The sequence below is a fragment of the Somniosus microcephalus genome, chromosome 14, assembly GCF_052327205.1.
Source record: "Somniosus microcephalus isolate GS21.2 chromosome 14, FLI_Smic_1.0, whole genome shotgun sequence".
NCBI classification, from domain to species: domain Eukaryota; kingdom Metazoa; phylum Chordata; class Chondrichthyes; order Squaliformes; family Somniosidae; genus Somniosus; species Somniosus microcephalus.
Genome location: NC_141000.1, coordinates 6,204,222 through 6,222,741, shown reverse-complemented (window position 1 = coordinate 6,222,741; position 18,520 = coordinate 6,204,222). Strand labels below are relative to the sequence as shown.

The window sequence follows — 18,520 nt, the reverse complement described above, 5'->3', positions numbered from 1 at the left end:
AAAATTGAATTGAATTGAATTGATAATCAGGAACAGTAGTATATTGGATAAAGCACTGGCATTAACAACCCAGAGACTGAGAGTTCAATTCCTATTGTTTGCAAGTTACGAAATTGAGTTAATTGAATCTGGCCATTGTGGGCTGGCACTGAAAAGGACATGACTGTGAAAGCTGCTAAATTATTTTTAAAAACTCAACTGTTTCACTAATGTCCATGTGGGAAGACAACTCATCAGTCCTATTTGGTCTGGCCTACTTATTTTAGGTCCAACACTCGTGCCCAGATTTTCCAGGGCTTATGACTGTGTACGCAGTGTGGCCGTAAGTGCCCCGCACGCTCCGGGATTCTGCATGCACGAAAACTGTAGGGGGTGGTGGGTTGGGGGTGGTGGGTTGGGGGTGGTGGGTTGGTCGGCCTTTTAAATTGACCTTGGCGGTTCGGATCGTCCCACTCCCTGGTTCTGGGGCTTGGAATTATTTAGGGGATGTGATAGATGTAGGCAGACAACTGTTTGGTGCAAGAACAAATATTTTATTTAGAAATCGCACACCACACGAATTAACTAAACAAAAACGTATACGCAACGGGTACAGAGGTTATGCAGTGAGAGAAAAAAAAAAACCACCTCCCACCACTACACTAACTAAGTTAGGCTCTGAAATTACAGGGACTATGCTCACCAAAGGATTTCTCCACAGTTTAGACCAGTTGCTCACTGCTTTCTCTCTCCTCAATCTTGTGGACCCCTTGGCTGGTTGCGGTGTCTTCGGTATTAGCACTGGTCGACGTTTTGATGGTAAACAAGTTTTTCCTAGAGTCAGTGCTGGATGATGGTTGATCTTTCAGTGACTCCGAGGCTTCTTGTTAGGCTTTCTTGTTGCGTTGCTGTAACCTCGTGTGGCAAGTTAGATGTTTCAAAGTCAGAGTCAAAGAGCCCAGAGTCCAAGTGCTTTTCCAACGTGTTCTCGGGTACGTTTCTTCTGCTCCGGTGTGCTGCTGCTGCTGCCCGCCGGCACTCTCTCTCTTCAGCCCGTCTGTTGAGGTCTCTTTAGCTACTAGCAAGCCCCCAGTTATACCTGAGAGGCTGCTTAAACTTTTGCGCCAAAACTCGGTGCACAATTGATTTTAGATGACTCCATTTTGTGCGATTTTGGCAGGCTGATCAACTCTGATGTGATCCCTTTGTAAGAATTTTGGTGGGCTGATTGAGCATTAACATGATACAAGATTCCCAAAGGTGTTGATAGGGTTTTTGAATGGTGCTGTTAGAATGTAATCAGGTCTTGATACTGTCCATTGTGTGTTTTGCTGATGCCAGGGTTTTTCTGTATATCCGTTTTAAGAACTATTAAAATATGTATGTATCTGGGTCTCTGGTAAGTGGGCTTTTGTTAGACTGCTAATGTCTCCCTGGGGGCCTGCCTCCCAGGTGGGTTAGCAGCCCTATAAGGATCCCATTTTCCTGTGCAGACTCAGCATACAATTTAAAATGTCCAAACTCAATCCAATAGGCCCTAGTTTAATCCAAAGGTGCCTAGTAGTGAGATATTTCCACATTTCTCCTCCTAAAGGTCCAACACAGTCCCTTTTTAAATTCCAGGCACATGTCCATTGAGTAGGGGGTCCCGGAATTTTGTGAATCCGCATCTCCGGGAAACGGACATTCGCTGGCAGAGAGTTGCGCTATTTGCCTAACTACTGCCCAGTGAATGCCCATGAAATGCTTACGCCTGGTAAAAGCAGGCGTAAGGCCTTCTTTTACCAGAGTAAGGGTTTAAATAAATGTTAAAATACATTTTTTAAAATCATTTTAACATTCAAAAACCTGTAAAATAAGTTTAGGTTATTTTTGGCCCCTTGAAAAATGTTTAAATTTATTTTTCAAAAAATTAAAGGGGAAAAATACGGTTGCCTAGTGCCCGGGTGCGGCGTTGTTAACACTTCCCATGAAATTCAGCGGGAGGTTAGCGGCGGCGGCAGCGCCCCACGGCACCTCTGGCGATGACATCATCGCCGTGTGCAGCGCTCGGCTCGCGCCCTGGCCGCAAACTTGGCTCGCGCTCCCTGACCTACCACCGGACGCTATGTCCGACAGGGTCAGCGAGGCGTTTTTGCGGCCGGGGCAACGTAAATCAAGGCACAAGCGTGGAGTTGTGGTGAGTGGAGGGCATAAAGCATGCAAGAAGGAAGATAACATATGAGGATAGCAGCATCTTGTATCCTTTCAGCCCTGCTGCTGCCCAAGGGCTCAGCCATGCCTCTGCCAAGAATGGCCAGCGCCGTCTCCTCCACGGGGGTGAGGTGAAGCTAGGAATGGGAGGTGTGCCTCGTGATTGGTGCAGATTGTTGGTAGGTGAGTGATTGGGGTGGGGAGTTGTGCATTGAGCAGTGTGTGAGGCTAGTGGTGCAGTTGGTAGGAGACGGCTTTTGAAGATGCATTCACTGACCTTGACCAGTGGTCTGAAGTCATGAAGCTTCTTTGGGCACCGGAGCCAAGTAGTAGGTGCGACACTGCTGGCAGTGACGGTCTCGGTGATCTGGTCCCACATCCTTCTTTCTGGAGGGCCTCCTGGCCCCAGTGGGTAGAGGACCTCTCTTGCAGTGTTGACCCCCTGCACAAAGCTGGAATGCTGCGTGCGAGACCCTGGGTGCCCCTTCCCTTTGTGTTAGTGCTGAAGCACTTTTTCCATTTTTTTTAGATGTGGAAGGCAATTCAGCTTTAAGAGCTGAAGACTCCCATTTGGGAATACTTTTTAATGTTAATTTTTTTCAGAAGGCAGTTGAGCTGTAATGGCTAAAAACTGCCTTTTTACAGGATTTTCATTTTTTTCATTTCATAAGGCAATTCCCCTTTAAGAGACCAAACTGCTTTCTGAAATGACAGCCTTGCTTTAAGAGCAGGCTGCTCTTGCTGCAACGACGCTATGGCCATGCTACATTGGGGCCTCCTGCCGGGACCAACGCTACCAGAACGGCCTCGCATGGTAAGTTTAGCGCTGGGCTAATGTTAATTAGCCACCAGCGCCAATTTACCGGTCCTGCCAGTGCCACCATTTTCGGCACCCATTAACATCGGCCCGCAAGGCACTGGCAGGTTTTTACCGCTATTGAATTTCTAGGCCACTGTGTTTGGCTGATGTGGCTGTCATAATTGAATAGCTGGCAATGTGTGCAAGCTATGAGATGTGGTTGTGAGGTTTGCAGCAGGGGTAAGTGTGTGAGGGTGCAATTGAGCCTATGAATATGAGGCATGAGCCGTGATTGATAAAGATTGTTGCTCGGTGAGTAATGGAGGTGTGGTGAATTGAGCAGTGCGTGAGGCTAGTGGTGCAGTATGTGGGATATGGCATTTGAAGATGAATTCGTTGACCATGACCACTCGTCAGGTCATTAAACTTCTTCCTGCACTGCATCCAGGTCCTCAGGGCTATACTGCTTACATTGACTGCAAAGGCTATCTGCTCCCATTCCCTTCTCAGCGTCTGTCTGGAGGGCCTCCTGGTCCCTGTGGTTACAGAACATCTCTCCTCCTGCCCACCTCCTGCACCAGGGCCTCAAGTGCTGCATCCGGAAATCTGGGCGCCCCCTCTGTGCTATGTTGCGCCATCTTCACTCTTCTTGTAGGTCACACACTCCTCTACCCTCCAGTAGCTGCTGCAACCAGAATGCACCTCCCCTTTAAGAGGTTCAGGCTGGCTTTAAGAACTGCAGGCTAGCTTTAATTGATGCTAGCCTCACATGAACTTGGGCCCCCTGCTGAACGTGCAGCCACTCAGCAGTACACTTAGCACTGGGCTGCACGCCACTATCATTATAATTAGCATTACATTGAACAGGCGTGGGTTAATCACGCCCGTTTTCAGGGGCTATCAATTTTTAGCCCAAATAGTTTAAATAGGGGAGAAAACACGGACAGGGTACTGAATTTGGATGATCAGCCATGATCTCATTAAATGGCGGAACAGGCTCGAGGGGCCGAATGGCCTACTCCTGCTCCTATCTTCTATGTTTCTATGTTTCTAATAGGCTTTAACCTGTTTATTTTAAATTGGTTATCACCTCAATTAAAGAAGCAAAGTAGACATAGTAATATTGCATAGCATACTTTCTAGGTTTTTAAGACCGTAATTTGTATTTATTATACATCAGGCATATATTTGTATCAAGGGCTTCCATACTTCCTGTGTGCTAGAGATATCAGGGGCAATGGATTCTCAGATAATCATAATAAACAGTAACCATCATTAGGTGTTCGTGTTTAGTTCATTCAATATAGGGAAAAAATGTGGTTGAAACGAAGATGAGGTTTCAGGTGAGCTCAATACTTTGCACATTCTAGGATAAAGCTAATACAGTGGGCTTAGTTAAACAAGTTAAATAAGAACCTCGCCCTGCAGATATGGAAAAGCTGGTGCATCACTCCAATATGGACAGATATGTATGAACAGCATATTTTAAATATTTCATTTTCTCCCTCTCTTAAATCTTCCACAGCATGCACCATTCTGCAGCTGAGAACACTGACATAATGGGTCATTTTGACATTGACTTCAATGGAAATGAAATATATAACGGGGCGACTGAATCAATATCAGCCATTTTACACTACCATCCAAAGTCAAAATTACCCCCAAATAATGTACTCCTGCATCATTATCTGTTTTTGATGTAACTACTATGAATTGCACAAGAATGGCCTTGAATTACTCTCCCTGCAGTAGAAGGCACCCAACCTCTGGGTAATGTTTTTTTTCTAACACTGCTGTGATCAGGAACTAGCCATGTGTCTGCTTATGGCTCATAAAAAATAAATTGAACTTTCTACTAGCAAATATGAAACCATTTTTATACCTAGATTATAGTGAGAGAGATTGATGGTGGACATTTGATCGAGTCAGAATGCCCTTTGGTTGTGTATTGTCCATGATGTGCCCTTATTGGCTAAGATTAATTCTTAAATGCAAAAGTCATTTCAGGTTTCCTTTCCTCATACAGGGAGGCCATCTACTGATAATTTCTCAATTTTATGCTGCATATCATGTCAGCTACACAGCTGGATTTAGCTAAATTTTGAAGACATTATAATGTTGATGCTGATTTTTTCCTCATTTGCTGTCGCACTCAAAATTCTTCTCAGCACGATGTTGGTGAGCCCAATAATATTGCTGGATCTGTGCAATGGTGTTTCATTTTGTTAAAAGGCTGATAATTGCCATTTAAGGGCATTTCTATCCCTATATCTGCCAATTTGCAGATGTTGTGCATGTAATCTTTTTCAAATAGGTGCTTTAGTATTGCAGGAAGTGGCTTTGTTTTGTTTACAGCATAGCAGCAACTGAAGGAGTGTGGACTAGTTTACATTTGCTTGACATGAGAATAGGGATCCCAGTATACCATATAGTGAAGGATGAATATGACAAAAGAACAGGGGCTGGTCATGGAGTGAGTGTTGGCATATGGAACTCGGTTAATTCAGCTTCTGAAAGTTGTTCGTGTTTAGTTCATTCAATATAGGGAAAAAATGTGGTCGGCATCATTAGAGAGAGAGAGAGTTACAGATTTCACTTAGCAGCAGCCGATGTTTGCAACCAAACAGCCTTGGATATCTTTACCATAGCAAGGACAAGGCATCTTACGTGCAAGGTTGTTGATGTAAAATGTAGACTTGTGTCTGTACATAAAAGTAGGCAATGCCAGTTTCAGTTTGATAAGAAAACAGTGTATAAATATAAGCTTTTTCCTTTGTTCAAGCAGCATGAAAAGGGACCCATGCCTAGGTTTGCGTTTACTATCTGTGACTATACTCCGCTTGTAAATTACTTTTTATGCTCAAGTTGAAGAATAAAATGATTACAGCCAGAAGACTGAATTTGTTACTATGCAAGTAAACAAACTAGGGGTACGGTAGCATAGTGGTTATGTTACTGAGCTAGTAATCCCGAGGCCTGGAGATGATCTGGAGATGTGGGTTCAAATCCCACCACGGCAACTGGGGAATTTAAATTCAGTTAATTAAATAAATCTGGAATAAAAAGCTAGTGACAATGACCATAAAACTGCTGTATTGTCAGGAAAAACCCCATCTGGTTCACTAATGTCCTTTAGGAAGGAATTCTGCCATCCTTACTCGGTCTGGCCTATATGGGACTCCAGACCTGCAGCAATGTGGTTGATTCGTAACTGCCCTCTGAAATGGCCTAGCGAGCCACTCAGTTGTACTAAAGTGCTACAGAGAAGATGGACTGCAGCAGTTAAAGGCAATTAGGGATGGGCAATAAATGCTGGCCTTGCCAGGGACACCCACATCCCAGGAATGAATATAAAAAAAAACCCAAAAGTCTGTTTAAAACCACAGTGAGGGGCCAGGAAGATGCATTTGTAGGTCTTGCAATTAGGAAAACCCAGAGAGCTGAATTTCTGTGCTGCAAGTTCATTCCAGTCGTTTACGGGAGACATGTATGGATTGTGAGCCACTTTACAACTCATAAGATATATTACAGAGGATGTCAATGTTTATTCTAGCAACAAGCATCCTCTTTGCCATGGAACAGTTGTTTCATCAGGATAAAGGAATGTATTTTTCTTGGTCTGCTGCATCCCAAAAAGAGTAGGGAGTTGTTGACTGCACCTGTGGTGCCATTTGCACCCTTGTGCACAAAATACTGGTGGTACATGAACACCATCTGAGGGGAAAAAATGGGTGAAAGCTGCTTGGTGATACTGGCTATTCAACCTTTGCTAATGATATTTTGCCCCATAGCCCTGCACAGCACCAAGATAGTAAGGTTCATATTTGAACCAGGATTATCATAGAGCAGCCCTTAAGGTGTTAGCACTGATGATAGCATGGTGTGCAAACTTACTCTTCAAATAGGCCATGGAAGATGCAGAAGATGAGACACCAGCCATATCAGAACAGGACGCTGACAATGATGAGAAGCTAACAGTACAGAACAGCCAGTGCATGTAGGTAGACTGGTATGGCAGACCCCCATGGAAGAACAACGTTGAGTCAGTTGAGCCACATAACTCTTAAAACAGTCCTGATGATTGATCATCCAAGATCTCGAAGTTATCCTGCCATAATATTCCATCAGCAAGTAGCGGCTGCCAAATATTCACTGTTGTGTCCCGTCTTTTCTTTATGGTTGTTTAGCATTGCTATTGGTCTTTTCATAATTTATGCCTGATGCACTTAAAGTAATAACTCAATGCACTTTACATTTTAGGTTAAGGTGATCAATGACAGTGCTTTGTCGTTGTGTGACGTGTGAATGTGGAACTTTTCACATAGCCTACTATTGTTCAGCGATAGTATAATCAATGGAATAAGTGGGCTGGTGACTGTGAGGTAGAAGATGAGTGTCTTTGCATTCCAGTTACACTAGATGTTCATATGTTTTTGACTGTGAGGATCTACTTCTGTGACAGCAGCACTGTGTGGTGTTCCGATTGTCTGTGCCTGCTTGCTTTCTGCCAATGTAATTGTTGCTTGTGCAGGGCCATGTGATGGCCTGGCTTTGCCCTTAACTTGAGAGTCACCTGTCTATTTCTGGGCTATTCCTAATGTCTGTGTCCTGTACAGAAAATTAATTAAGTTATATCTCTATTTCATTGACCTGACGTCAACATTACACTTGCAATTCTGATTGAATTTATGTGACGTGGGAGAAAAATTCAGTTGATTTGCACCCCCGTTGGCGCCAACAGGGCGCAAAGTAACTAGCGCCCGGGCAGGGCGCCACCAACGACTCCCGCGAAATTCAGCGGGAGGTTAGCGGTGGCGGTAACCGTTAGTGCCCCACGGCGCTGTGCCGCCGGTGATGAAGTCATCGCTGTGAGCAACACCCCACTTGCGCCCCGGCCGTGATCTTCGGTGGTGCCCCCTGACGTACCACCGGACGCTATGTCTGACAGTGTCAGGGGGTCCAACCTGTGGCCGAGGCAGCGCTAATTAAAGGCGAGGTGCCGGGCGGTCATTTTTGTTACTGGCCGCCTACCAGCATCTGCCTCCCGTTGCCGTCCCCTACCTCCTCTTCAGCACCCCCGCGGCTGCGCTCCGTGAGCCTGGCACTTCTCTTGAGTGGGCTTCTCTTCCAGCTGGGCCCCGGGTCGCGCTGCGCAAGGCCCCTCTCCTTTAAGAAGGGGGGGGAAGGCCTGCAGTACCGCGGCGCGACATGCCGCGATATTCCCTTGCAGCGACCCAAGAGGGAGCCAGGGCGCTTCCAGTAGTGCCCCTCCTCCCTCTTGGGATGCTGCCTGGGATAATCGGCCGCAGGGGTGCTAATTTTTTCAGGGAGCTAAAAGTAGGGGTTGACCTTCTTGCAAGAAATAATGAAATAATGTGTTTCTCCCATGTTCCTTCTACCACTGCTTTCAGGGCCTGGCCATCAAGACATGCTAGATCTGATTTTTAACTACCATCAGATGATTGGTGGACAGCGGGCAGAATGTGCCCACAACCCGCCTGTTCTTACTGCGCAAATAATTTAGAGGCCCACTGCAACTCACTGGTTCTAGGAGGAAAACAATCAGATTTCACATGTTCCACAATCCATTGACAGCTGTAAATACACTTGCTGCCCAGACTGATCTACCCTGTTTACTAGAGGCTGCTACAAATGGGCAGAGTGCGTGTGGGGCGCTCCACCCATTTGTACCTCGCCATTGATAATCGGGGTCCTACGTATGCCACAGGACCCCGGTTTGCATAATTGAATGAGGCTCCTGTCTGATTCAGGTGAGCGCCTGGGCCGCCCTTGTAAAGGCCCTGGTCAAAATGGTGAAGGGCAGGATCAGAGCAGGAACAGATCAGTGACTGCAGCAATCTGATATTAGGGCCGCTACCACGCCATTTCCTTCAGCGGAGATAGATAAAATCAGTCCTGTTTTCTTTCAGGTCTATGCTTCATTAATTGCTGCAAATTATTTTGCAAACAGCTGGAATCAATGTTTCAATAACAAGAGCACAGTTAATTGATTAAAGAGATACTTGTTGTACGTTTGTTATCAACATTCCACCAGCCTGATATAATACATTCCAGCCTGTAAAAATATTAACCAATGCTGCATTTAACATTTTTTTGTCCCAAATAGTAATTTCTAGGCCATTAATTTCAATAAAATATGTTAAATGGCCAAAAAAAAATTCCTTTTCACAAGTTCATTTACTACTTTGTTATGTTTTGGTTTATTCTGACAAATGCACTGCAAATGGAATTGTATGATGATATCTTCATTCTTGTTGACCACAATCCATTTAGGTTTAATAAAAGTATTAGGTAGCAGACTAAAATGAGCCACATATCAGCATCTGTGGAGAGAGAAACAGAGTTAACGTTAACTTCCCCTCCACCACCAACCCACCCACTTTTTGGGCAGGATTTTCATTGGGCCGTGGAGGCGGGATTGGAGGCGTGTGGGGGGTTAAAATCTTGAAATCGGGGGGGGCACGAACCCATCCCGCCCCCAACCCGCCTCCATGCCAGTTTCAAATGAGGCGGATACCCGACCTGTGCTGGGACCTGCCTCCCTGAGGCGGGAAGGGGATTAGTACCAATTAACTGCCTGTTAACAGGTAGTTAACAGGCAGTTTTTAGCCTAATCCCTATTTTTATTGCTGAAGTGTGGGATTCCCGACGGCTCCAGACAATGCCAAGTTAGTGAGGCGGACCGTCGGGCTGAAGGGCTTGGAGGGGTCGAGATGTCCGGTGTTCAGCTGAGTGATGGGTGCATGAGTGCAGAGGTAAGTATGTTTGGTGTGTGTAAAGTGTTTAAAGAAGTTTTACTTACCTTTACTTACCTTTACAGCTTTCCTTCCTTCTGGTCTCGGGAGTCCCTCATCTCACCGGCACAGAAAGCAGAATGGCCGTGAGCTGTCAAAAGTTGCAGCATTCAGCTTTCTGTTCTGGAGAGATCTCTAAAATCAGCCAGAGAGGAAGGAATTAACTTGGACTACAGATTGTCAGTGTTTGACAGCTTGAAAGAGCTGTCAAACGCTGATATTTCATCTGTCAAAAGCTCTTGACAGATGAAATGTCAATCTGTGACATCACCTGTTGCTGGGTGGCCCTTAATTGGCCTGCTGAGCCCGCTGGGCGGGCTCAACTAGGTCAATCAAGTGAAAATCGCGTGGGTTGGCCACAACTCAATGGAGGCGGGACTACAACCCCGAAAGTTGTATCAAAATCCAGCCCTATATGTTAAAATCCGCCCCCCCCATGTCTGTACCAGTTTCAAATAACTTGTACATTACAGAAAACAGTTGCCTTTGAAGCTGACCTTAATGAAAGCAATGGAACACAATATCTTGTCATTAATTTCACAAGTACACTCAACCATGTCAGGCTCGGTTAACATCAAGAATGAATGTTTTAAGATCTATAGTCTGCTGTAGCGGTGGGAGCAGAAGCAGCTTTAACTCACAATGTTCAGTGAAACACAGCAAATTCAATGGTGAAAGACCAAAGAAAGTTAGAGTCTGTAATCATATATTTGGCACCCGTATTATCAGATGCTGTGGCCTACATAGCGTGTGTTGCACATCACACATTACTGTGCTCCAGTAACATCTGTGGCACAGTACGTCTGTGCATTAGTTGTGTACTAGACTCGTTAGCCCTAAAAATACAATTTAGGACATAGCCCCATAATGCATGCAGAGTATCTGAATAGTGCTTCCAAAATTAGGGCATAGATTTTCTACCTGCACCCAAAACAGGCATGAAGTATGCAGGGCACCAGCGGCGCCTGCAGCTGTCCTCATGGAGATTTTCTGATACATAACTTGCTAGGGTGCAGCCAAACCTAAAATGATGTTGCCTGTCATCTAAGCTGCTGCAGGCCTTTAAATTTTGTAGCAGCACGCTACTTTTTAAAAATTCGTTCATGGGATGTGGGCGTCACCGGCAAGGCCAGCATTTATTGCCTATCCCTAGTTGCCCTCGAGAAGGTAGTGGTGAGCTGCCTTCTTGAACCGCTGCAGTCCGTGTGGTGAAGGTGCTCCCACAGTGCTGTTAGGGAGGGAGTTCCAGGATTTTGACCCAGCGACGATGAAGGAACGGCGATATATTTCCACGTGATGATGGTGTGTAACTCGGAGGGGAGTTTGCAGGTGATGGTGTTCCCATGCGCCTCCTGCCCTTGTCCTTCTAGGTGGTGGAAGTCGCAGGTTTGGGAGGTGCTGCCGAAGAAGCCTTGGCGAGTTGCTGCAGTGCATTTTGTAGATGAGCTTCTTGAGTGTTGTTGGAGCTGCACTCATCCACGCACACACCCGACTTGTGCCTTATAAATGGTGGAAAGGCTTTGGGGAGTCAGGAGGTGAGACACTCACTGCAGAATACCGGGCCCAATATGTCATTTGATTTTCCAATTGGACATGCTTCCAATCGCAATAGGGAAAAGCTTGAGTGCACCTGACTGATGTCATGAGAGCTGACCCCGCCATAACTTATGGAGCCAAACTCAGCCTCTGACCTGCTCTTGTTGCCACCGTATTTATGTGGCTGGTCCAGTTAAGTTTCTGGTCAATGATGACCCCCCCAGGATATTGATGGTGGGGGGATTCGGTAATGCCATTGAATGTCAAGGGGCGGTGGTTAGACTCTCGCTTGTTGGAGATAGTCATTGCCTGGCACTTGTGTGGCGCAAATGTTACTTGCCACTTATCAGCCTAAGTCTGAATGTCGTCCAGGTCTTGCTGCATGTGGGCATGGACTGCTTCATTATCTGAGGAGTTGCGAATGGAACTGAACACTATGCAATCATCAGCGAACATCTCCACTTTTGACCTTATGATGGAGGGAAGGTCATTGATGAAGCAGCTAAAGATGGTTGGGCCTAGGACACTGCCTTGAGGAACTCCTGCAGCGATGTCCTGGGGCTGAGATGATTGACCATTCAACCAACACAACCATCTTCGTTTGTGTTAGGTATGACTCCCGCAGTGGAGAGTTTTCTCTCTGATTCCCATTGACTTCAATCTTTCTAGGGCTCCTTGATGCCACAGTCAAATGCTGGCTTGATGTCAAGGGCAGTCACTCTCACTTACCTCCAACAGGCAAGCTGTCAACCAATGGTGCTCCTGTGCCAGGAGTTTGCCCCAAATATTAAAATGAGTTTGGCTCCATAAGTTACAGCGGGGTCAGCTCTCATGACATCAGTCAGGCGCACTCAAGCTTTTCCCTATTGCGATTGGAAGCATGTCCAATTGGAAAATCAAATGACATATTGGGCCTGATATTGCTTTACTGTGTGCCTCAGGAATGCTCAGTTCCTAGGTGAAAGGAGAACGTGGTCTGTGACACCAGGTCTCCTTCCCATTTACTGTGTCCTGGTTTCCCTGGACCTTCCCTTTGGGCAGACAATGAAAGCAAATGTTGATGAGTGGGAGGAGTCCAATAATCTCTTCCACCTCATTTTCCCCTGTTGGGTTCCCAAAGAGGCTGTCGCTAGCCCTTGCACTTAGTCCCCCTCAGAAGTTCTGAAAGAGGCAGCTGACAAGGCCAAGGGAGCCTTAAAAAGGCAAATGACCTTTGTTAGATCCGTGGTTCAGTGGATAAAGAATTACACGGATGCTGTACATAAACAAACAACAGGTCTTTACTGGAGGAGGGTCATCTCTAGACTGGGGTACAGAGGCATGCGCACAGCTTATATACCGGTGTGGTTACTGCCGGTACTACAGTATACAGGAACTGTAAAAAGTAGTTCTGACTTAAAGCACATACACTACAATTCCTCCCTTTTTAGATTAATAATACCCCCTTAATATTCAAATAACCATTACATTTTTACATGTACATTCAATAACAAAAAGTCCATTTATAGATTCAGGCCTAGAAATACATTGACGCCACTTTTGGGGCGCTAAAGTGGGGCGTCCGCTAAAGTTAGCGTCCGCCTCCAAATCTAGGCCACTTCTCCGATATTCATTAGCTTCGCCCTACTAGTTCGGGCGAGCGCTAAAACTGCTGTTGGACGCCTCTCTCTGGGCGCTAAGCCGGAGGTGGTGATCGATAGCGCCTAGGCCGGGCGCAGCGCAGGTGCGGCCATCTCGTGACTGACAGCAGACACCCTGGCGCTGGCCAGCTCTTAAGGGGGAAGGGTCGACTGTGTCTGCTGCCACGCCCTGGATAGTGGAGCCCTCCAGCTAGGCCTGAACACTGCTGCTGGACCCAAATAGCGCCTGAAGACATGGAGAAGGCCCGTGAACGTGCGCAGCGCTTCTCAGAGCGTGATCTGAGTGTGCTGCTTGCTGCTGTGGAGAAGAGGCGCCATGTTTTGTACCCGGACAATGGCAAGAAGGCGACGGTCCGCGTCTACAGGAGAGCCTGGAGGCATGTCGCCAGCAAGCTGTCAGCCAACAGCGACGTCCCCAGGACCGGTGCCCAATGCCGCAAAAAGATAAATGACCTCACACGCATTGTCAGGGTAAGTACCCTTTCCAATGACCTCCTCATCATTGCATGTGCACCTCACATTATGGGCAAAGGGACCTGAAAGCTCTAATGGCCAGCCTTCATCCAGCAGCTATGGCACAGGCATGAGCATCAATTGCACATTCTGCAATGAACACACTGGCCAAGCTATTCCACCATGGGAGGCAGTGCACAGCAGATCATGGCGACACACTGGCCAGGCTATTCCACCATGGGAGGCAGTGCACACCAGATCATGGCGACACACTGGCCAGGCTATTCCACCATGGGAGGCAGTGCACAGCAGATCATGGCGACACACTGGCCAGGCTATTCCACCATGGGAGGCAGTGCACACCAGATCATGGCGACACACTGGCCAGGCTATTCCACCATGGGAGGCAGTGCACACAAGATCACGGCGACACACTGTACTTAGAGGCCGTCCTTTCTCTTGCAGGCCAAGCTGGCGAATAATCGCAGGAGCCGGACTGTGACCGGGGGAGGACGACCACATTTCCAGCCACTCACCGACCTGCAACATCGCGTGGAGCGTCTCATGGGTCGCCGGGTGATTGGGCCCGTTGCATGTGGGCAGCAATGGTAAGGACATCACCTTTTGCACCTCTCTCGTCCCACTTGCGCATCAGATCTACATCCTTTGCCACTGTCCGACCAATGCGCTGAATGCCACCACTCATGCATCCCGCACTGACGCCCTCTCCTCACTCTAAAGCTACTCTTGTGCCTTCCTGCTTTCAGATGGTCAAGAGGAGGTCCCTCAACTTGCCAGTGACAGACCCTCCGAGGAGGAGCAGGAGGAGGAGCAAGAGGAAGGCGGCCCATCAGGGGAACCCTCAGCCGCGGCCACCCAGGCCAATGTAGGGGACACGTCTTCCCTGGAGGGCAGCGTGGCGGAAGTGTCGAAGGGGAGGGGAGCTCCTGGGACCTGCGTACTGCAGAAAGGTGGGAGGGGGGTGGAAGCTCGGCAGCCTTCTCCCCAGAGGGGGGATGCGTCGGAGGGGAGTCCAATTGCTGGGTCCAGCGGCCTCCAGCAACGCAGGAAGGGTCGGCCAGCTCGGCGGCCTTCTCCCCAGAGGGAGAGTCCGGCCTCCAGTCAGGAGATGCTGTTCGCCGAGGAGATGGAAGGCCTGGAAGACTTGTCCGTGGACTCGGAGCGCCGGCACACGGAGCTCATGGCGGCAGTGTCACGGTTGCCTGAGTCCATCGATTCCCTCTCTCGGAGTGTGGCCGAGTTCGGGCCCTTAGAGGCCACCAGTCGGGCGGAATACCGGGCAGATCTTGCAGCGACTGGCCAGGTGATTAGTGGTGCCGTCCAGTCAGTGGCTGCTCTGCTGCGGGCAGTGAACAGGTCAACACGGGCACTCACTGCTGCCACACTCGCTGTGTCAGCCAGGCATCGCCAGGGCACCCGGCGCGCTGCAGCAGCACATCGGTCTGTCCCTCGGCAGATTGGTGCGCATACTGCAGTGCTGGCCCGGGCGAGTGCCAGTGTCTCAGGCGACCAGCGAGCGCCTGCCATCCGCCAGCTTGCCGCCATTCCTCCAGCCGCCACTGCCACTCCCCCAGTGGAGCTGCCAGGAGCTGCTGCAGCGACTGATGCTGGCCAGCCACAGCTGCAGCAATCAACAGCCGCCCGCTCGATGCCCAGACCTCGACTAGGCCGACCCCCAAGGGCATCTGCCGTCACGACATGTGCCCCTCAGGAGCCTGCCCCCAGCCTTGCAGCAGCCAATGGCCTTACTTTGAGGCGGAGCAGCAGGGCGGGCAGGGGCCAGCCAAAGATGGCCAAGGCATTGCCCTAGCGGGCCAAATATTCGAATGTGTGGCCATTTGTGTTTGTTTCTTGAGGCCGAGAATTGGATGTTTGTTTTTTGAAGGCCGATGATGTGATGTTTGTTTTGGACGAAGGCCGACAATGACGGCCATTTTAGTTGCCCTATTTTGTTAAGCCTCCCCAGGTTGTGGGAGCGAGTAATGTGTTTGAGTGTTTTTTGTGGGTTTCCTCTGTTTTTGGTTTTCATGTGGGAAGGGCCCAGAGTTTGTACAATAAAGCATTTTATTTATTCACATTGTCCATGTTTGATCTTTGAAGTGTTTGTTGCCTTAACCGGCTGCGGCCTTGCGGAGCGGCTGCAATCATGTTCTATCATTGGCGCAAGCCATTCCCTGACAGGGGGCCTAGAAGTGACGTTCAATAAGCCGACGACAGGCGGCCCTTGGACCTTGTGCGTCCCTCCTGGGCTGGTACTCCTCGTCCTCGTCGTCCTCATGCTCCTCCTGCTCCTCCTCCTGAGGTGGTGGTCCAACGTGAGGTGGCAGTGCCTGAGTCCTGCGGATAGCCAGGTTGTGCAGCATGCAGCAAACGACGACGAATTGGGAGACTCGATCCTGCGAATACTGGAGGGCTCCCCCGGAGCGATCGAGACAGCGGAACCGTTGCTTGAGCACGCCGATTGTTTGTTCTATGAGGTTCCTCGTCGCTTGATGGCTCTCGTATGTCTCTTCAGCAGGGGTCGTGGGCGCGCGGAGCGGGGTCATGAGCCAGGTACACAAAGGATAGCCTTTGTCCCCGATAAGCCATCCTCTTGGGGGAGGCTGTGCCTGGAACATGTCAGCCACAGTTGTCTGTCGCAGGATAAAGGCATCGTGGCTGCTGCCTGGAAAGCGGGCATTGACAGCTAGGATGCGCTGCCTGTGGTCACACACCAGCTGTACATTGAGGGAATGGTAGCCCTTCCGGTTGCGGTAATCCTCGGCATGCTCAAGAGGTGCCCGCAAAGCCACATGCGTGCAGTCAATGGCGCCCTGCACCATGGGGAAGCCCGCTATTCTTGCAAACCGCAGTGCACGCTGCTGCTGCTTGTCCAGGGTCATGGGGAAGGAGATGAATTGATGTCTCCTTCTGAAAAGGGCTTCGGTCACCTGGCGGATGCAGCAATGCACGGCGAACTGGGAGATGTTAGCGATGTCCCCAGTAGCGGATTGGAAGGAGCCGGAGGCATAGAAGTTGAGAGCCACCGTCACCTTCACTGCCACCGACAGAGACGTCCTGCGCATCAGCTGTGGCTGCAGATCTCTCTGAAGCAGCCGGCAGATGTCTGCAACCACCTCCCTTCGGAATCGCAGCCTCCTAACACACATCGCGGCAGACATGGTCAGATAGGAGGTCTGCTGGCGGTATACCCTGCGTGGGTAAGGCCTCAGTTGGCGACGCCTGTTGCCCCCTCTGCGTCTAGCCAGGGCTGCCACTCTCTCACGGCGTCTGTAAGCCATTCTGGCATAAGGCTGAAATTCAGCGTTGCCACCCAATGCAGCCCCCATTATATGCTGGCAAACACTGAGCTCTGAATGAAGGCTAAGATAATTGGTAAGCTCTGGCCTGAGCCAAAAATACCTGTCCAAGTGTTGGTCCAAACCAGTAAACTCTCCTCCTTGGTCTCTGTCCAGAAAACCGTTGCACAAGAGTGAATGCTGCAAAATGGCTGGCCTTTATACTGGTGGGTAAGTGCCCTTTAATTAGCGCTCCCCCCGGCCCGGCTGGCCTGTGTACCGTTCCACTTCACAGTCGCTCGGGATGCCCGGCGCACAATGGACCGGCACGAGTGAAGTTCCGGTTTGGGGCGCACAAAGGGCGTTGCACTATTATATGACGTCATGATCTGCGCGCGCAGCAGGGCGCGCGCTAAGACTTTGCGCCGGCGCTAAATGTGTCCTGAAGTTGGGGAGAGGCGCAGATCGCGCTGCGCCCGGGCGATAAGCGCCTAGCGCTCGAGATCTACTCCCCCTAAGGCGCTAACGGCTGGCGCGCCCAACTGAATTTCTAGGCCTCGGTCTTTGGGGCGGCTTCCTGACCCTTTCGGGATAGCGCCTTTCCGGAGGTTCTTGTTCTTGGTGCAGAGGCGATTCTGACCCCTTTTCATCGGGTAGTTCATCGGGTTCCACTGCTACTGGGTCTGAAGTAGATGCTACCGGTATGTCGGTTTCATCCCCAGGTACTCGAGACATGGAGTTGACGCCTTTCTGTGACGCTAAGATCTGATCGACGTGGCGTCTCACAATGTTCTCCCCGACATCCACTGTGTACATTAATGGCCCCTGCCTTGTACATATCGTTCCGGGTTGCCACTTCTCTGTTCGATAGTCACGGCCCAAGACTGGTTGCCCTACATTGAAGCTCCTTGTCGGCTTCTCGTTGATGTGCTGGAATTGTTTGTCCTCAACATTTCTTCGCACATTTGGTCTGAGAAAATCCAGACGAGATCTCAACCTTCTGTTAAAGAACATCATGGCCGGGGTCTGGTTGGTAACTGCATGTGTCGCGTTTCGGTAGGCTAATAAGAAATTGTCCATCTTATGCTGTAGTGGAATTTCCTCATCACACATGGCCTTTATCGCCTTCTTAAAGGTTTGTACGAACCTCTCAGCCAATCCATTGGTGGCTGAATGATACGGGGCGGATGTGTAATGCCTTACCCCATTCCTTTTCATGAATTTTTGGAACTCGTCGGACACAAACTGTGGTCCATTATCAGAGCAGATCTGCTCTGGCAAACCGTTTCTGGCAAATATGGTCCGTAGGACTGCAATCGTTTTCTCTGTAGTGGTTGAAGACATCTTTATCACCTCAGGCCACTTTGAATGAGCATCCACTGCTATTAAGAACATTGAGTCCATGAATGGACCAGCGAAATCAATGTGCACCCGTTGCCATGGAGAGGAGGGCCACTCCCATGGGTGTAGAGGGGCATGTGGTGGTGCATTTTGGACCTTCTGGCATCCTAAGCAGCTCTTAGTTAGGCCTTCGATTTGTTGATCGATTCCCGGCCACCACACATAAGCCCTAGCAAGGCTTTTCATTTTCACTCCCCCCAGATGACCTTCATGTAGCTCCTTTAGCACTCTCTCCCTTAACTTGGGTGGAATCACCACTCTAGATCCACACATCACTGTCCCCTGGCATACTGACAGCTGTTCTCTTCTGGATGAGAATGCTGGCAACAGTGAGTCGCCACGTGTTGGCCATCCCCTCACCGTCAATTCATATACCCGTGACAGCGTCGGATCATTGCGGGTCTC

General features: G+C 49.1%; 1 protein-coding gene across 2 annotated transcripts in view; it reads left to right on the top strand.

The window, feature by feature from the left end:
* Positions 1–18,520, top strand: part of LOC147107297 (cilia- and flagella-associated protein 47-like) — a 797,073-nt gene that overhangs the window by 546,474 nt on the left and 232,079 nt on the right. The gene's annotated exons all lie outside the window — the stretch shown is intronic.